Source organism: Teleopsis dalmanni, chromosome 2, assembly GCF_002237135.1.
Source record: "Teleopsis dalmanni isolate 2A chromosome 2, ASM223713v2, whole genome shotgun sequence".
NCBI lineage: Eukaryota > Metazoa > Arthropoda > Insecta > Diptera > Diopsidae > Teleopsis > Teleopsis dalmanni.
The window spans coordinates 35,624,043-35,645,481 of NC_051847.1; the positions used below are offsets into that span (position 1 = coordinate 35,624,043).

The 21,439-nt window shown below is 25.4% G+C and overlaps 1 protein-coding gene and 1 non-coding gene across 2 annotated transcripts in view; one reads left to right on the forward strand and one right to left on the reverse strand.

Annotated features, from left to right (window-relative positions):
- LOC119674309 (neurogenic protein mastermind-like) overlaps positions 1–21,439 on the reverse strand; it is a 596,927-nt gene that overhangs the window by 128,949 nt on the left and 446,539 nt on the right. The window lies entirely within an intron of this gene.
- Positions 2,678–2,750, forward strand: Trnar-ccu. Its single transcript has one exon. It is a non-coding gene; the product is annotated as a tRNA-Arg (tRNA).

The following is a 21,439-nucleotide window of genomic DNA, read 5'->3' on the forward strand; positions in this document are numbered from 1 at the left end:
AAGAAAACCGTTCCGTTACAGTAGAAGAATTCATGCTGGGAATCTTCCTTCTATTGTTATTATAATTCACATTTTCAAATATTTAGAGTTCAAATATTCTACATAAAAGAATTTTGTAGTATTTCTAAAAGTATTTGGTGAATGATTTTAAAAATTAAAAATACTTGAGTCGTAGTTAAGCCGATTTGCACATACCCATGAGATAATTTGTATTACCTCCTATGTTATCTGCTAAGCTAACCTCAACAATGTTAAGGATATTGATAAACTTAACAATGTTGACCAAGACTCTAAAAATGTTATACGGTTTGATTAAAACCTTATGAAAGTAAAGGTTTTTTGGACATATGTTCATTAATAATTGAGAAAAACGGTAGAAAACTCTAACTAACACTCAGTTTAATTATAGTCATATGGAAGTATTGGACTTTTGGATGCACGTTTACTACTAATTGATAATGTCCTTTGCTCGAAGACTTTATGTATAAATCAAAGTCATATGGAAATATTAAATTTTAAACATATAATCACCAATAATTTTTTTTCATAAAAAGGGTACAAACTCTAGATAACACTCGATTTGATAAAAATCATCTGGAAGTATTGGACTTTTGAGCATACGTTTAATAATTATTTATAAATAGGGTCAAAGAGTCTAGATAACACTTAGTTTTTGCGAAGTCATAGAAAGTATATAACGAAGTCATAGGAATAATCGATAAACAAAAAAAAATGATTGAAAACTTTAGATATCATTCGGTTTAATAAAACTCATATGGAAGCATTCGGACATACGTTCACTAACAAATTTATAAATAAAGATAGAAGACTGGAAATATTGAACTTTTGGATATATATTTACTAAGAATTGATATGCTTTGACATCTGGAAATATTGGACTTTTGAACATATATTCTTTACGAATTGATGTCCTTTGATTGAGGACTTTAGATATAATACGGTTTAATTGAAACCATACGTTTATTAAGAGCTAATAAGAAGAAGGGCACTGCATTTAGAAAATCAAACCATAGATGTTCAAAGCAATACAAAATTAAAAAGTTTTTAAGATATTTTCTAAAAAAATATAGCATGATTTAGTTTAAAAACAAATAATCATTAAATTTGTTATGCACTTTATCTGGAATTATTATTATAAAGCATTATATATATTATATTTTAAAGTAACATAATAAACGTGTGCGTAATACAATATAAATAACATATTATAAATATATTTAATAACATCTTTTGATTTATTCTTTTTCTTATTGGTATATATAATCCGGTATGCACTAGAACAAAATACTTTGAGTTTACTACATATACAAAGGACATTTTACAGACATATCATGGGCTAAGTATGAACCTTTCAATACTGTAACCATGTGGATTTATTATGTTTTTTAAAGGCCACTACTCTATTTTACCTGTTTAATACTATTAATATTTTTTTTTTAAGTGTTTTAATTCATTTTCGTTGGAATAACTTCCAGATATTGAGGGATATTCGACTAATTCGAGTAGACTTTTTATGACTCATTGTATCTTACTTAATTTTGATAAAAGACAAATACCATACAAATATCTAAATAATTAGCATCCCATATATGTCTGGAGAAAATATATGTATTCTTCATGAAATAATCTGTAGATATCTATATATATTTCTTTTTTAAATGAATTTCAATCACAATCATAAACATTCTCCAACTAATTCACTTAATTTAAAATCATTTAAATATTCTGAATTTAAATAAATACAGATTACATTGTATATAATATTCTCAATCGTGGAATTTTATTCATATAAATATCAAATCATTCCAATAAATAATATATTAATCAATAAAATTATAATTAATATGTGTATTTCACTACTGTTCGAAAAAACCTCTTTATAAATTAATTAATAAATATATTTAAAAATTCTTCAATACTTTACATTACTTTTAAGTAAATAATTCTTTTATATTTTTTCTTGATTCATCATTTTCTATATAGACTACAAAATATTATCATAAATAAAACAATTATTTTTCGAATTTGCGAAATACAGACATACAATCATCATAATATACAATACATATTATTTAATTTTTTTCCACATCTTTTTTCCTCATATTATTTACTATGAAATTCATTAGAAAATATCCTCGTGTGCCTTTTAAAATAATAAATTAAAAGCGCACCTGCAATCAGTAAAAATAAATTTAAATAAAACTAATACAAAGACCAAACACCAGGGTAAATATACCTTCATTTCATTCTCACAGCTCACATACACATACACATGTACATGTACACAAATATAATTCGCACACGTGTGAACAAGAACATTGCTATAGACATCTATTAATATCCTTTCATAAATGCTCGTATACCTTCTACATATCCTGCAAACCGGCTTCTCAACGAGTCAAATACAAAAATTCTGTGCACCGGAAAATAGTCAAAAAACAAAAAAGAGAACATCTATGCATGAGCGTGTTGATTCCATACACGCTTAACTTCTCTTCTTTTTGTATTATTTTCAATTCTTGTCATCTCTTCTTTTACGTTTATATTCGTTAGTAAATGTTATCTGGAGGGTTTCTGTAATCATTTGTACTGTGCTTATTTTATTCTCATTCTGTTCTTTTCTACCTATAAAAACTTTGTTACAAAAGCAATCACCGCCCCAGTGGCCTAATGGATAAGGCATCGGCCTCCTAAGCCGGGGATTGTGGGTTCGAGTCCCATCTGGGGTACAGACTTAACAATTTTTTTTTATGCAAAATTATGTTTTCAATTATTTTTTTATAAAAGTAAGTGCATAATTTAGTTTTTATTTTAATTTAAATTTAATTTAATATTTGAATTTTCTATAACTTTATATCATTTAAAATTTATTATTTTAATTTAATATTATTTTAATTTAAAATTATTTTAATTTAATATTATTTTAATTTAATATTATTTTAATTCAATATTATTTAATATTATTATTTATTATTTTAATTTAATATTAAATTTATTATTAATTCTAAATTTGTTATATTAATCTTAATTTTAGTTTAAATCTATTATTTTAATTTTTTTTGTATTTTCTATTACAATTTCATTTTAGATTAATTATATTAGTTTTATTTTAAGTTCATTATTTTAAGTTTATTATTTTAAGTTTATTATTTTAAGTTTATTATTTTAAGTTTATTATTTTAAGTTTATTATTTTAATTTTATATTAAATTTTTAATTTTAATTTTATATTAAATTTATAATTTTAATTTTATATTAAATTTATAATTTTAATTTTATATTAAGTTTATAATTTTAATTTTATATTAAATTTATAATTTTATATTAAATTTATAATCTTAATTTTATATTAAATTTATAATCTTAATTAATTCTATATTAAATTAATAATTTTAATTTTATATTAAATTTATAATTTTCATTTTATTTTAAATTCGTTACTATTGAATTTTTTATTTTAATCTTAATCTTAATTTAAATTTATTATTTTATTTTTAGTTTAAATTTATTTTAAAAATATTTTTACAATATTATTTCAAATTGATTTTAACTTTTTCTAATTATGTTTATTTGAAGTTTGTTTTTCTTATCATATTTATTTTGATTACATTTATTTAAATAACATTTATTTTTAATTTATTCAGATATAATTAATTTTCTTACATTAATTTTTGTTTTTTGTTCATTTATCTTATTTTTAACGATCTTATTCATTTTTATTTTATTTATTTTAATTTTATTTATTTGTAATCACTCGTTTTTGTTTTATTTATATTTAATCAATTAATTTAATTTATTTTTATTTCATTCATATTTTATTTTGATTTAAATTATATATATATATTTTTTATTCATATTTTTAATTTTTTTTTTTAAATAATTTTGTTATTTTTATTTTGAAAAATAATATTTTTATTTTTATTATTTTTATTATTTTTTTTATTTCATTTATCTAATTTATTTCAAATTTATTTAACATATTTTTGTTTCATTTATTTTTCATATCATTCATTTTTTTATATAAATTTCTTTTTTTTTTTTTGGAAAATTCATATATTTTTTTATTTTATTATTTTTATTTATTTTTATATCTTTTTATTTTTTATTTAATTAATTAATTTCAATTTTCATTGGGAATCTATAGGAATCGATTTGAATGTGAAAAGAAATTTGAATTTGAAAAGATATTTGAGTTTGTTAAAACGGCCATTAAAGTAAATAAAATGTTAATATAATATATAATTACAACAATTTTGATTGCTTTTTTCTTATTGAACCCAAGCCATTTAATAGCGTACTTTAGTTAATGTATATCGAGATATATCGAGGTAGTACTGTATTTCACGTGTGCGAAACAAGTTGTTACAATTCGTATTGTGTAATTCTATCTCATTACAAATGCTACCTTTGGCATTAAAATACTTTTAGTGAGTTTATAATTTCCATAGCAAATAGATTAATTAAAAAATTAATTAAAATTATCAAATGGAACATTTACTGCATTAATTTCTAATTATAGTATTGTTTATTAATTGATTTTAATTGACTGTTTAATGTAGCAAATCGACTCAAGAAATATTTAATATAGTTATTTAAAGAGAATAATTTTATACTGATAGTATTAAAATGAGATAAACAGGTGTTTATTTCAATTGCGTACTTAAATAAACCAGAAAGCTTTTACATTCAATACTATATATACGTATTATTCAAGGTGTTTCCTAAACATGTGATGGAAATGTCAAAAATAATTATTTTGAAGTAAAAACAAAAGCAAAATATCTTATAACATAGGAAGGAAATAAGTGAGCTTATTTTTAATTATATTGAGATATAAATTAGTTTAATTAAAATTTCTCTAAACTCACAGAAAAGATTACGTGAAAAAAACCTTCAGTTATAAACAATCAAATATTTAGACCAAATTCTCTTTATAGTAGTAGCATTTAGCTTCATTTATTATATATTAATATATAATATATTACAAAGAATATAATATATAAAACTGTTATAATTATTTATATAAAACTAACAGTTATGAAGATTGTATCGTCTGCCGGACTTCTATTTATATATATATATATAAATTTAATCTCTATGCTAATGAAATATCTTTCTAAGTAGTTAAAATTAGGGGTTTAATAGTTTAGTTTATATGACAGCTATCGAATATAGTTTATGTATTTTAATCTTATCCATATTACTTTTATGGTCCTTTAAAATGTTATATAGGTACATTTACAAACATATAAGTTGTCAATATTGACCAAGTATCTTTATATATTTAAAACCTAGAGGTTTAATTGTTCAAATTATACTATAGCTATAATATATAGTCAATTTTTTTCAGACATTTCAAATGACAAATGTTCATAATTTACCCCCATTAAGTACATGGGTTCTAGTTTTAATATTGAGAGATTACTATGTATAAATAATAATACTATCTTATAGCGTCTCCAATATCTCTTCACTGTGTTACCAACTGTTCCTAAAACTTGATATACCTTTTTTGTATTATGTGTGTATGAAAAAATATTATTAATTACTTTTTAATATTAACAAAGTAATTCAAATCGTCATGATGCTACTCTACAAAAAAATCCGTTATCAAAATATATAATAAGCTTATCAGTACAGTATCTCTATTTCAGTTTACATTATTTTCACTTTTTGAATTTATGATTTATATAATTTATATGTAAAAAAAAAATAAAATTTTGAAAATGAAGCTGGATTTAGGCTGTGTAGAAAAATAAATGTATTTAATAATTAATTAATTCAGTTATATATTAAATAATACTCATAATATTAGAAAATAGTTTGCGATAAGATTGACAAACGATTTTACAAGTTTAATTAATATTTGATATTTTATTTGTTTAGAAAAACGAGACTATATTTAATGTCTGTATAATATAAAATACACTGCTTATTATAAAAAAAACTTTACAAACGGTTTTGCGAGTTTAATCTAAATTTGAAATTTTTGCTTGTTTTTAAAAACAATATATAATATAAAAAACATTTTACATACATGACATTTTTTTTTGTTTATAAAAACAATTTATAATATAAATTACACTGTTTTTATACAAAACAGTAAATGTATATAAAACAATATAACGGTTTTTTACAAACGGTTTTGTTTATAAAACAATATATAATATAAAATACACTGTTTTTTATAAAAAAAAATTGACAAACGGTTTTTCAAGTTTAATCGATACTTGAAAATTTATTTCTTTAGAAAAACAATATGTTTGTTTTTTATATTATATTATATATATTAATACACTACATATATATATATTATATTATTATATTATATACACTATATATATATATTATATTATATATATTAATACACTATATGTATATATATTATATTATTATATTATACATATTCATACACTATATATATATATTATATTATATATATTAATACACTATATATATATTATATTATTATATTATATATATTATATTATATATATATTAATACACTATATATATATTATATTATTATATTATATATATATTAATACACTATATATATATTATATTATTATATTATATATATACTTTATATATATTAATACACTATATATATTTTACACTGCTATATAAAAAAGGTTTTGTTGACTTTTTCTTCCTAATTTTTTTTTTATATTTTTTTTTCATTATTTTTCTCTAAGTGTATCTACAATTGCACTTGCATGCCTACTGCCTACTCTCGGTACTGTAATATTTGCATTTGGCACAAAAGCGGGAATTTGCATAAGAATTATTAAATCGTTGAGGTTCTAGTAACGTAACCAAACAAAAAAAAAAAATAAAAAAAGAATCTAAAGATACATACAGCGAAAAGGAAGAGAAGATAGTACACAGAAATGAAGATTGTCTGCGACAAAAAGAAAACTAAGTCAAATTACAAGACATACACGTTGTATTATGGAAGAAGACTGAAATTAAAAATATAAGTAGTAGACGAAAGACATATAAATTTATTTATATATATATATATATAAATATATGTCATGAAAACAGAAAGAAATATCTACAGAAAATGATACTCGTGCACTATTTTAAATTCTTAATAACTTTTTCTATCTATCTTTTTGATATTTTATTTTTATTCCGTGAAGACAATTTGATTTCTATTCTATGGTACGTTTCTTCTTAAACGCTTGAATTTGAGTTTAATATTATCTTTAACAAATCAAGTTAACTCTGAGGTTAAGTAGTTAAATTATTTAAGCTTCATTTAAAGCTAGATACTCTTTAAAAATTTTTTTTTTTTTAATTTTGTGGTGTTAGTCATTAAAATGTATGCTTTTAAACGAAATTTCGATTTTAAAGTGTTTTAAATTATATGTTTACATAATTTGTTTTAAACGCTTTTGTTGCTAGGTGTTAAAGGTTTATTTTACTGAAAAAAAAAAATAAAAAAAATCAATATAAAGTTAAGTTTTAACACTTTTTTGTTTGAAAAATTTGCATATTGACCAATGGGAATGTGCTTATCTTGATGCATTTTAAAATAACAAATTGTAGAGTTAAGCAACACATTACGTTAAAAAAAAATTTAAAAAAATATAAAAAAAAATTATATATTATGTATAAACATTAAATTCTTTATTAAATTAATTTTGTCTTTATACCTTTAGTATTTAATTAAGTAATGAATTAATAGTATTGAAGTTCGACATCTTACGATTACTAACTGGTTTAGTTTGCTTAAGCAGTCTATGTATAATTAATTTTTTATTCAATTTATAATTTAAATTTATATAAAATACACATATTTATTTTATTTTTAGTAAAATTTATTTTTATTGTATGAAGAAAATTGTTCTAACAAGAAATATACTTCGAAAAGAAAAAAAAATAGTGAGAAATTTCTAGCTCCAGAAATTTAATTTTCAATCGAGTAAACCATTGGACTGACCCAAGGATTTCAAATACTGCCAAATATCCATCAGCAATGGTCTTTGAAAATAACTGCTTTTATAATTATCCGTACATAGTTTCTAGATTATAAATGGACTACTTCGATTTGGATGAGTGAAACGAAAAAGAAAAGAGTTGACAAGAATGATAAGATGATTATTAGATTATAAGATCAACAATTATGTATATTATATTATATTACTATATTAGTATAGTATTATATTATTATGTTAAAAATTTATTATAAAAATTACGTTTATATATTTTTAAATGAGCTAATTGTTCAAGTGTTTAAAATGTTTAAGTTATTATTGAAGAATATATTTACTTGTCATAAATATTTCGATTATAGTCTATAGTCATCTTTAGGGTACGCTGGAGTAGTCGAAATATTAATAAAAATAAAATATATTATTTAATAATAATTTTAAAATCTGTATACCATTTAAACGATAGAATTAGTATATATTTAAAAAATAAAGCTCACCGCCATTTAAACTTAGTAGTTTTGTCATTCATTAGATCATAGATTTCTTCACTCACCTGAAATAAGAATAAATTATTATTATTATTACTATCATGATAACTTTAACTTATTTATTCATTAGGTAGTTATGAATTATACTATTATATTATATATACAATACAATACTGTAAACACAATTATATTATTTATTAAATATAAGTCGATGAAAGTTTGCAATTAGTGGAACAAGAACGAGACGTAAACTGTCAGAAGTTAGCGGAAGCATAGCGTAAACTGTCTGTCGTCTTCTGACAGCATTAAGGATGCAAACTACCATGGACGAGAAAACTACCATGGATTTGGTGCTCAAAACTTATCGATTCACAATTAGTAACCTCGATGATACTTTTAACATTTCATTTGTATAAGTTTAAACTATTTTGAAAGATATTTTGTGCTAAAAAAAATCAAATATAGTTGGATACCAAAATACATAATTTTTTGGATAAACAGATTGAAGTCTGACAAAAATAGATCATCTAATGCTCAAAAATAGACAATCTAATGGTTAAAAATAGACCATAAAATGTTCTAAAATAGATCTTTAAATGGTCAAGAATAAACCGTTAAATGGTCAAAAATAGATTATTAAATGGCCAAGAATAGAGCATTAAGTGTTCAAAAATAAACCACTAAATAATCAAAAATAGATCATCAAATGGTCAAAAGTAGACCATTAAATGGTCAAAAATAGGCAATTAAAACGTCAAAAATAGTAGTCAAAAATAGTTCTTCAAATGGTCAAAAATAGACCAATAAATGGTCAAAAATAGACAATTAAATGGTCAAAACAAGTTTTTCAAATGGTCAAAAATTAGACCATATAACAGCCAAAAACAGACAATCTAATGCTCAAAAATAGACCATTAAATGGTCAAAATTAGACCATATAACAGTCAAAAACTGACAATCTAATGCTCAAAAATAGACCATCTAATGGTCTATTCCTGCGATTATTTAATTTGGTGCTTTATGAATTCCTTCCGCCGTGTAAAAGTTTTAACAAGGACTATTACGGGGATTTGAGCACTATATTTTTCCAAACGATTTAACTTTATAGCTCACTGTTTCTAACATATTTTAAATAACACGTAATAATATTAAACTACTTTTTAGATTTATTTTCAAAGTATGTAAATATGTACCAATAAGTATGTATGTTTGAATGTACAAATATGATTATGTTGAATACATAAGTTGGAGTATGTACAATACATATATATCATTATTTGTACTTATTTCCAGAAATGAATTATTTTTGTTAATTTATATGATAAAAATTTTGCTAAAGAAGCGGTAATTGTACCACTAAGAGACTTTTACTGTTTGTAAGTTAAATATGAGTAAATCTTATCTTATATCGAAAAATATACACAAAAGAGTGTAATCATATATATATGTGTATATAAATTTAAATTGATATATGTATTTATATAATAATATAGATGAATGAATGAAATACTCCTACACTTGTTGTGGGGTTACAAAGCGCGTGCCTTTGAACTCGCATTTCCGTTCGTGTTTCCATTTTCATTGATTCATTTACTAATTCAGATCACTTGAACGGATTAATTGATGTTAATCAATGAAAAAAGAAGATGAACGGCATCGGGGCGACACTTTAATAAGTTGAACTTAATAAATTGCTGAAGATAATTAATTAATTTACTTAACACAGCAGAGCTAATGAGTTTATCACTTATTAAATTTTTTTTAAACCTAATAAATTTGTACACAATATCTGATAATATATTAGATACAAATGTATATATATATTGTAGTATATATACTGTATCTAATAATATATAAATTTTATACAAGTCATCATTGTTACGATTTTTTTAAAATTTGTTTGGAATATTATATAAATTTTCAAGCTGACAATATTTGCTTGAAGCTAATAACAAAAATATACAAAATAATTTCTCTAAATCTTTAATTCTTTTAATTGAATAAAAAATTTTTCTCTGATGTTGATAAGGGCACATTACTTATCAATTCACATTTGTATATAATAAAAAAAAATTAAATAAAAAATTATTTAATTTTTATAAAATATTTAAAACGCAATATTTAAAGCACTTTACAGAAGATAGAAGTGTTGGAGAGACGAAGTGGCACAGAAAGCCACTAGAATGGGCATATGTAATTAGCTCAGCACGTATTAAAGTTTATTTAGGATTTATCCATTAAAAAACACAAAAAACAAAAAAAAAAGAAAACAAAACTATATCTTCAGGCAGACAAAATTTCGTATTTAATTGCGTGGTTTCTGTTCCAAAAGTATAGATAAGAGTTATTAAGCAAAAGCATTTAACAAGTTATTTATAGAAATTCATAGTAAAAAAAAACAAAAAAAGAAAACTGAACGAATTTATCTGTGATTAAAATGTATATAGTCTAAAGTGAGTGAAGAGTCTTTGTAAATGTTTTAATTAAGCAAAATTATTTACAAGCGAACAAATTCAAACAGAAAAGAACTAAATTTTTAGCCATGAATTATAACATAAAATTTGTAGCCGTACAAAATCAACAAATTGCTATTTGAATCGAGAGTTAATTGCAAAATGCGATGAAAAAGTTCAAACGAGTGGCAGATACGAGTTTACTTATGTATTGTAGTGGATAGATAGATACACAGAAATATAATATACAGCTATACACTGCTGCTGACCTCCTGAAAAATCGTTCAGATACTCTACTGTGTTATGCTGCGCTGTGCTGTGCTGTGTTTTACAGTGCAGTTCTGCACTGTACTGTACTGTGCTGTGCTGTGCTGTGCAAGTAGAGAGATACAGACAGACAAGACAAGTCATTTCAGCAGCAGTAAAAGAGGGGCGCAATTTAACCTAACTGCGGCTAACTTCTACTAGTGCAGTTTTGCTTCTGGCTCTATCTGCACTTTTCCATTCGGTTGAGGTATTTTTCGTTTATTTTTTATAGATGGTTTCTTTTTGTGTTAATGCTAATGCATTTGCAACTGTGAAATTGCAAAAGTATCTTTAAAATAAACTGAAGCACAAATTTAATACTTTTTCAATGCAATCAAATAAATTTTGCTACGGTTGTCTATAACAACAACCTATTTGTTGCTAGTTGCAATAAAATGTAAAGGAAACATCGATGACTGCAAATGCAACTGCAACAACATTACTAGATATCGTATCTATAGATGTGTGTAAATAACAATAGCGATTCAAAGAATTTCGCAAAACGGTCTGAAATTTGAGTTAAAAGACTATAAAAATGATCGTTTTTAATATTATTTAAAAATAATTTACTTGTGAGTAATTCTTGTGAAATGTATGTAGTAACATACGACGTTACATTTGTAATTTTTTTTTTTTTAAATATAATATCAAATAAAAATCGAATATAAGAAAAGAGGTCATATGAATCAGTTACTCGTATATTCTTTTTTATTATTACCTAAAACACATTTATTTATAAACAATTGATTTACAATTAACAAATTGTTAAATATATGTAACCTATATTAACATCAGTCATCAAAGATTCTAATTATGAGAAAAATAGTTCTCTTATATGCTTTAAAAAAAATCTATATATCAAATTATTCACAAAGTATTAGTAAATTATTCACAAAAAATAAACAAAAATTAGTTCCACAATAGAACCTAAAACTCAAAGATTTCCACCATTATAAAACCATTTTCTTATATGCTTTAAACAAAATTCAAAGAAATTCAAGAAATTTATTGAAAAAAGAAAAAATTGAAAATTAGTTCCACAACAGTATCCAAACTGAAAGATTTCAACTATCAGAAAATTATTTTCTTATATGCTATAAAAAGAATTTATTTGATATATAGTAGATTTAATATTACAAAGTTTCAGAAATTTATTCAGAAAATTGATGATAGTACTGTTCTTGAGATTCAAATCACTAGAACATTTTTTCCTATATGCTTTAAACAAAATCTATATACCATTTCGATCAAAGAGTATCAGGAATTTGTCCAAAATTGTTAGTTGCAAAGTGTTCTCCATTGAGTTTACTCCATCAACACACTTACCCCAGCGCTTAAACCCATTATTGAAACATTTTTTATTAAAGAAATTTTGCCCAAGAAATTAAATATAACAGTTTCTTTTTAATAGTCAAAATTGTTGGTTTCAAAGTACTCTCCATTGACAGTACTCCATCAATGCGCCTACCCCAGCAGTTAATCCAATTCTCGAAACATTTTTTATATGAAAATTTTTCTGTAGTGATTAACACTATCTTCAATTTTTTTAGTATCTCTTTTCGGCTGCTAGAACGCATACTACAGAGTACTTTCTTCGGTCACTCAAATAGGAAGAAATAACAGTTAGCCAAATCAGAGAATTCTCTAACTGTTCGATAGTGTTCATACTGTTCTGTATTAAAAACTAGAAAATTCCAACTACCACAAGATTTTTCATACATATTCGACAAGTGTAATATACATACCAACCTGATCAAAACATTTCATTTATTATTTAACTTATTTAAAAAGGAATGTTTTTTCAGACACTTTAGTGAAGTTTCTTCTATTTATCGGTCTTTCCTAAAATAGATATATTAAACCAATACGTTCTAAAATTTCACTCACATTTGCTTAGCTTTAACTGTCAACACAAATGATCAATCTCAACAAAGACTATCTGGTCGAATGTTTATTAAATGACACATAGTCATGTAAAAAGTTTTACTATATTTTGTGGTAATGTTATGCCGACAGTCAAATCTCATTCACCAATTTTGAAGCGTTAGTATTATTTTGAAAGTTTCCGATTGTACCTAAACTGAAAGGATAATATTTTTGTGTGGATATGTTTATAGTTATAATAAGTTCATTTATTATAGAACGATACTATTTTGACTAATATTATGGAGCATAGAAAGACTCGTTACTGCTATACTCGTTAAGTTAAAGCTTTAAGTTAAAGTGAAGCATATCTTACTATCAATATTAATTTGGATAATCAGCAATTTTAAATTTAATGTTACCATTAATTTGCATAATATAATCTTAACTTAATTTATAACAATTTACTAAACTGTCAAGCGAAATAGAAAATAAAACAACAAACAAATGATATATAGACTATAAACCAATTAAATAAAAATTTGAATATTTCCTAATAACACTGATGATAAGTATACTTATCAAGTATACTTGACAATACTCGACACAGCGTTGTATGGTGAACTAAATTTCAATAAATTAATTAAAAAATTTTGTTGTTATTTTTTGATTATTGTTCGAACCCTTCTAGTTTATTTTCGTCATAAGAAACGTCACATTCGACAAAACAATTAACATCTAAAAAATATAAAATAATTGTCAAAATCAAGTAAAGAGAAAAACAGCAAATACTTTTTGACCAACTCATTATATGCATTTGTAAAACAAAGTTGTCATTAAAATAATTTTCTAAATTAAATCTTAAATTAGTTAATTCAAAAAATTAATTTAAAAGATGTATAAAATTACAAAACACAAAAAAAAACATCGAATACTTTTTGCCTAGCCATTATATTTATATGTACATCTAACTTATCATTAAAATTATGTATAAGATGTTACCATTCAGTTAGTTCAAACAAAATTAACGTTTGTAGATATATATATGATTTAACAAATGATAAAATTTTAAATGTGTATATCGATATCGATAATTAATTGTCAATTATTTGTAATATCTAAAACCTTTAATGTCATATATAAAAATAACTATAACTATATTTACATTTCGTTAGTAAATTTCTGCAACAATGATAACATAGATTTCCCCATTCCGTCTAAACCAAACGTTAATAATAAAATGCGTAATCTCATCAAACTGAACGCTATTAAAACACCATAGGTGCAGATACATATCGCATCCAACAGATAAAACTAAATGCAACGATTACCCAGCGGGAAATTATGAGACTTAACAGTTCACATGTACTGCTATTGTGCTTAGTAAAGAAGAGTTACATTGCATTTGAGTTTTTGAGTTCTCAAAAAAACGGTGGAAAAGTTTTTACTTCTATTCTGAGCTGTGAAATTTTTGAAATTTTTCATCTCTCGCATATGTGGAGGTAAGCAAATTTTCGTTGGGTTCGTAGATACGAGCCCAAGCACAGATGCATCTGTTGTGTTTCTCTACTCCATTTGCGTTCGCTGCTTGTGAGTTATTTGTGTGTGCGTACGCAGTGCAACGACCTGTGAAAATATCTGAAATCGTGACGCAGTCGAAGGGATGTGTTTTGTATTCTGTTAATATGAATCTCAGTACGAATCGAGTGAGAGAGATTAACAGAAATGTTAGTTTTAACTGAGTGAGAGTGTGGAAAGTGTTCCCGAATGTGTGTGTGTGGCTTTCCATTTTGACATTAAAATGCAACTGAAACATATTTCGTTGAAATTTTTTTTTTGTTTTTTTGATTTTTGTTTTGGGTATCGTCTGTTGCCGTCGTCTGTCGGCGGCTGTGCATTTGCTTTTATTTACATTTTGTATCTGTAATGTTTCTATTTTTCTTGGAATTGTTGTTTTTATTATTGTTTCTGTGCCGACTTTATGATGCCAATGCAAGTGTTTAGACTGCAACACAAACACACAACAATAACAAACAGGTTGGCTATCAAATTGTCCCCACTAAGTAGATAATTATTAGGATTACTCCACTTATCACTGATATTTATGTACGCATGGACCAGACATAATTTTTTTTTTTTTTGAATTGATATAATTTGTTCATTTCTGAATTAAATTACTTATTGTAGTGTTAAAAATATTTCCAATTCATGGCTTAACATATTTTAAGTATTAAAGAATGAATAATAAAAGTTATAAGCATTAACATTATACCAATAATATTTACAATCATAATTCGTAATAAACTGATAATTCTTTTTGACATGATTCTTATTCCTAAGTCACATAATGATTATATTAGGTGACTTTCTGCACTATATGCCTATAAAGTTAAGTACTCGAGACATTGAAGATCAAAGTTTGGCACTTTTTATATTATTTATACTAACAATATACACAACTCCTCCAACGCTAACTGGTACATGTAATTTTTTTATTGACAACACAAACAACTAATAACATGTGGTTTCGATTTAGAAAGTTTTTGCTTTAAACTTCAATAACTGGAGAACTCAGGCCCTATGCTCCACTAAGAGAGAAGGACAACAGTAAATAAGTAAGTAACTGGAGAACTAAGATATATTGTTTTATTGAAAAAAGTTGCTCAGAATGACTTTAATGTATTCTTAAATACGGACGTAATCGATTCAATACAGAAATAAGAATCGTGGCACATAATTAAAAGAAATGACTTTACTAAATTGAAATTCCATTATAGTATACACAGAGGCATTTAAACTAAATAGCACTTATAGATATTAATAGTAAGGTCAACATTTATTGCCAAGGCCGAGAGTCAGCAACTTAAATCTATACTAACTTATACCAGTTTGCATTATATGTATATTACATATAAGGTTATCTAAAATAATAGATAATAATAGATATTTATAATAAAGTCACTATTTATTACTAATTCCTAGAGGCAGCTTGTTAGATCTTCATTGACTAGTACCAGTTTCCATTAAGATATACGTAGGACTATCTTAATAGAATGGCACTTACAAATATTAATAATAAGGTTAACATTTTTGCCAATCTCGAGAGTCATCTATTTAAATCTTTACTAGTTTGTATGAGACCAACTTCTATTATGTTATATACAGGTGTTCTAAAATAAACAGCACTTATAGATATTTATAACAGGAGATAGCTTATTCGATCTTTATTAGCTTCTATGAGCTTCCATTATTTTATTTACAGGGCATTCAAAAATAAACAGTACTTATAGATATATATAATGAGGTTATCATAATTACGTTACATACATTAAGACTGAAAAGTTTTCGGAAATTCTCATTTAAAATTCGCGCGCTGTATATTTTTCGATATTTTAAGTTTATGTAGTTTGGCAGCACTGTCCTTAATTACTATGCCAAAAATGAGCTCGATCTGTCAGACAGTTCGTTTACGGCAGCTGTTGAAACCAGTTCACCTCAGTAGTGCGTTGCGAAATGTCTTCGACGGTCGTACGACCGTCCTGGAAGGCTTTGTACCACTCATAAACTTGAGTTTTCGATAAAACTGATTCCCCATAAGCCTTTTGTAGCATTCGCAACGATTCTGCACACGAAATTTCGTTCGAAACACAAAATTTGATGCAAACTCTTTGTTCAATATTTTTTTCCATTGTTTTTTTCGCAACGCCCTACTGAGGTGAACTGGTTTCAACAGCTGCCGTAAACGAACTGTCTGACAGATCGCGCTCATTTTTGGCATAGTAATTAAGGACAGTGCTGCCAAACTACATAAACTTAAAATATCGAAAAATATACAGCGCGCGAATTTTAAATGAGAATTTCCGAAAACTTTTCGGTCTTAATGTATAGTGAATTAGTTCTTTCACTAATGTATTGTAATGATTGTCTGACACTTGGACTTACAGAAGCGGAGTTATTGCGTCTGTAATAACAATAAATTTTTGGTATCCTTCTAAAAATGAACACCGATCCAAAAAGATTGTATTTTATATTTGATAAAACTTTCACATAAACGTTTAAATTAATGAACCATTGTTCATTGTTTTTAAGCTATAAGTCAAACCCAACAGTTTGACGACCTTGTATATTTTGCAATGTGGATGTGAATCATAACAAATGGGTTAATATAGTCGGCACTAGTGTATGGAGAGAAAGTCATTGAATAATTTAAGTGATAATACTTTTAATAGCATTTCATTTCTCTGGAATTAAGCTAACTAAAAATGGTGAAGTTAAAATCAGTACTAACATATACAATAAAAATAATAGAAATTACGTATAATATTTTTACATATTATTTAGTTACATTATGAAAATCATAAAAACAATTATTTCTATTATGAATACACAAATACGTATCGCATTTTAAACATTTATAATTTGTTAATCTGGCACAGTAGGGTGCTTTACATATCTTCCGTTCATTTTCAAAAATAGGCCAATGATCAATCTTATCCAAACGCATATCCTTCGATGGACCGCTTGAATTAAAATCTGGTCTTTTTGAAGTACTTGTACGATTCGCTTTATCATATGATGTGGATAATTCGTTGTTCGAACTTTTTGATACGGTTAAACAATAAGCAATCTCCGCCCTAAAATCGTGGAGAGCACAAGTTTGGCGGAACTTTTTTTTAATACATTTTTCATACATTATCCACGAAGTTGAAGTTACAAGATCCAGTAGATGATAAAATATTCTTGCATACCATTTATTGGTTTTGACTCTAATTTTTGATTTATCCAAGTTTTCCATTGGTTTATAACTTTTCTGAAGTTGATCATCATTACATAGATCCAGTCCACGAGAAATACGACGAAATTTATTATTTACGAAAGTTAAAACTGGACGAATTTTATGCAACCAATCGTAATTTGCATCAGTTATTGTAAGTTTTTGGTCATCATTGAAATAAAGATAGCGCTTTATAGCATCGTATCTAGATTTCCTCATGCTACTAGCAACTGGTGTAAAAGCCATATTTTTACTCCAATATGAGCGCATCGTAGGCAACTGAACAACTGAAGTATATATTGTTATACCAATAAATGTTTCAATTTCATCATTAGTAACTTGTGGAAATGGCATATTATAGTGTTGAGATCCAAATATATTTGTATGATAAACAATATGAGATATAATTTCATCATTAAAAAAATATTTAAAAAATTGAATCGATGTGTTCAACGCCTGTATATCAGGAGGAAAGTCATATATCTGGAATGCGAAAAAACGCTCATCAAGCGTTGGATTTATTTTCTGCTTAGCTATGTCATTTGTATTATCCACGCTATAGTCTATGGGGCCACTGCAAGTTTCAAATGAATTAGTAGGACTTCCATTTGGATAAATATTGTTCACTTCATTTCTATTATCAATTTGTACAACATCTATAATGTCTTCAGTGTCAGTGTCACTGTCTCTGAAATTATCAGAAACTATTCTAGGTCTTTTGTTTGGAATATTGTAACTACAACACTTGTCTCCGTTCATATCATCATCAGACATTTCCATATCGTATTCACTAACTAAATAACGATTAAAAAATTTTTAGATTTTTGCAATGCTATTTTTATTGCTATGATCCAGATACGAGCAGTTCTGGTTAATTACGGAGATTTTAAAAAAAAGAAATGTGACTTTTTAACCATTCCAAGCAAACTCAATTTTTATATAGTGAAATTGTAGTGAAAGTGTATAATTATTATAATAGAGGCTCCATACTTAATAAATTGTTAAATGACTGGTCGTGTTTAATAATATAAAGTACAAAAATTAGAAACAAATTAATTTAATTTTAACAAAAATATCACTAAATAAAAGACAGAAATAAATAAAATTGCGCCTTTTTCTCTGTTCTTTAGTTTCCAGTATTTTACCACTCAAAAAGCTGACAGAGATAGCAATAAAAAATCAGTAACAAAACTGAATAAATTTAGGTAAAAGGGTGCGGTGTAAAAGTGCATACAATATAATATACATATATGTTGTTAACGGAGACAGCTTAAACTTACTTAACAGCTTAAAGCTCCAGATTCAAGTTCACTAAAAGCAATAATGATCAAAATAAATCAGCGTTGCCAATTTCCAATGAATCGGCTATTAGAATAATATGCAAATAAAAGAACATGCTTTAAAATAGTATATGGATCTGGATATACGAATGAATGATATAATGAAAGTCAAGGCCTTCCGTTATTTCAAAGACATTTCATATGCAACATTGGTTATTTAGAGAGAACATTTTTGATATACTTATTATTCATAAGTATTTGATTATTTCTTATATAAAGGGCTTGTTATATTAGGTGTTTAGTAAACCAAGATTAGTATGCTATATATATTTTTGTACTTAAAACTGACCTTAAATACAATTGAATTGTAACCGCTTTCGGTTACAACGATCCTGATACTTAAGTGGAAACAAAATAAATGAATATATTACAATATTTGTGAAATCTCCATTTAAAATTATTTTGATTCTACTTCAATATATAAGTAACCCCCTCAACTAGTAATCCAGGTTAATTACTTTTTAAGGATATAAAAAGTATATAAAACAGGAACCCATACAGAGTAGATGAGTATTGCTTTTAAGAGTTATTAAAGATATAAAAATTTAGGAGAAAAAGCAAACATCATGTATTTGATTATCAGAACTAGGTAAGAAGTTTTTAGGAAAGAACTTTTCACAGTTTAGAAAATATTTGTTAAAATATATAAAACTCACCTTACAAAACTGGTAACTTACTCTCTGATAAACCTTATAGGTCTTATAGGGAAAAATATGAGACCACAAAAAAGGTATTAGGAGTTTTGTCTTACAAAACTAGCAACTTACGAGTACTCTAATGAAACTTTTAGCTCTTATAGGGAAGCGGATGAGACAAAACAGGTATTATGAGTTTGACTGACTTTGATGCATAAACGAAAAAAGTATCAAGATGAGCATCTCATAACGAATAAATAAATTGAGCCGGCAATGTAGACTCAATACTACAATATATAGAGAAAATTGGAGAAATACTCTATGAGTATGAAGGGGGTACAATAAATCTGTCATTGGCAGAGAAAACTGCTCCAATATAATAATAATAATAAGCCCGACATAATAATAACAATAATAATAATAAGTTATCTCTATTGTTATATTTGGAGATTTCTTGCCAATTTTAATACAGCGATGTTGGCTGATTATGTACGGAGAAAGGGTACCAGCGGAGAAGTTACTATCACAAGTTAACCATTTGTTAATTCCAACTGTTGAGATTTCATAATCATGTAGTCTCTTACTAGAATTTATTCATTCTTTACAGAATCTCCGTTTGTTGATTCCTGTGAAACTGTTGAGATTTCATAATCATGTAGTCTCCTACTAGAATTTATTCATTCTTTACAGTATCTTTGATCTCATACGCTTACACATAACAGTGTATATGGTATATGTATCATTTTTTACCATCATTTACATAATTTTAATAATCTATTTAAATTCTTCGATTAATATTTATTATACATTAATCATTTATATGTTGCATTATTACTAAATAACAAATTTCTCTTTCTCTAGAACATACGAGTGAGTATACGCACCAGTCCTAACGACTGAAAAATCTCTTGCATTGTTCACTTTTACAATTTTTTTTTGTGATGTGATTCTTCAATCAGAATCCGCTGAAGTTTATTCAAATATTTCAAAACGATTTCCAAAAATTTGATTTGTTGATAAGTAACATGACTAATTTGTTATTAATAGCCTACAATTAATACCGCAGCAAAAGATGCCACACAAAATCTTCTACTACACATCGACCAAGAATCGATTCTTTGAATTTCATTAAAAAAAAATATATTAATTGTTCCGTTAGTGATCTAAGAAGAAAGATTCTGGTATCTTTGAAATTGTCATTTTCCTTCGCGTGCAGAGCAAAGATTTCAATTGAATTCATTTCTCGAATGAAATGATTAATTCCTTTATGTACGTTGCAGCTCATGATTGATTAATCTTTCCTGACATTTTTACCTCAAAGGTACAGCAGCCAAAGAAGAAATTTGTATTCTTACATTACAAATATAAATAATTTATATTTTCGTGTATTTATAACGAACAAAAAGAATAAAAGATATTGTAAAATTCAAAATTTTAAGTAAAATTTGTACCTTAGAACATGTTTAAATTGAAGTTAAGCGGTTTTGTAAACCGATATGTTGCATATCGATTGCTCGAGTAGTGAACATTTATACGTGGCTAATGACGGTTGCATTTAACGGGTGTAGCAGTACGTTGCATTGACAATAAGAATTTTATACTGAAGGTAAAATAGAT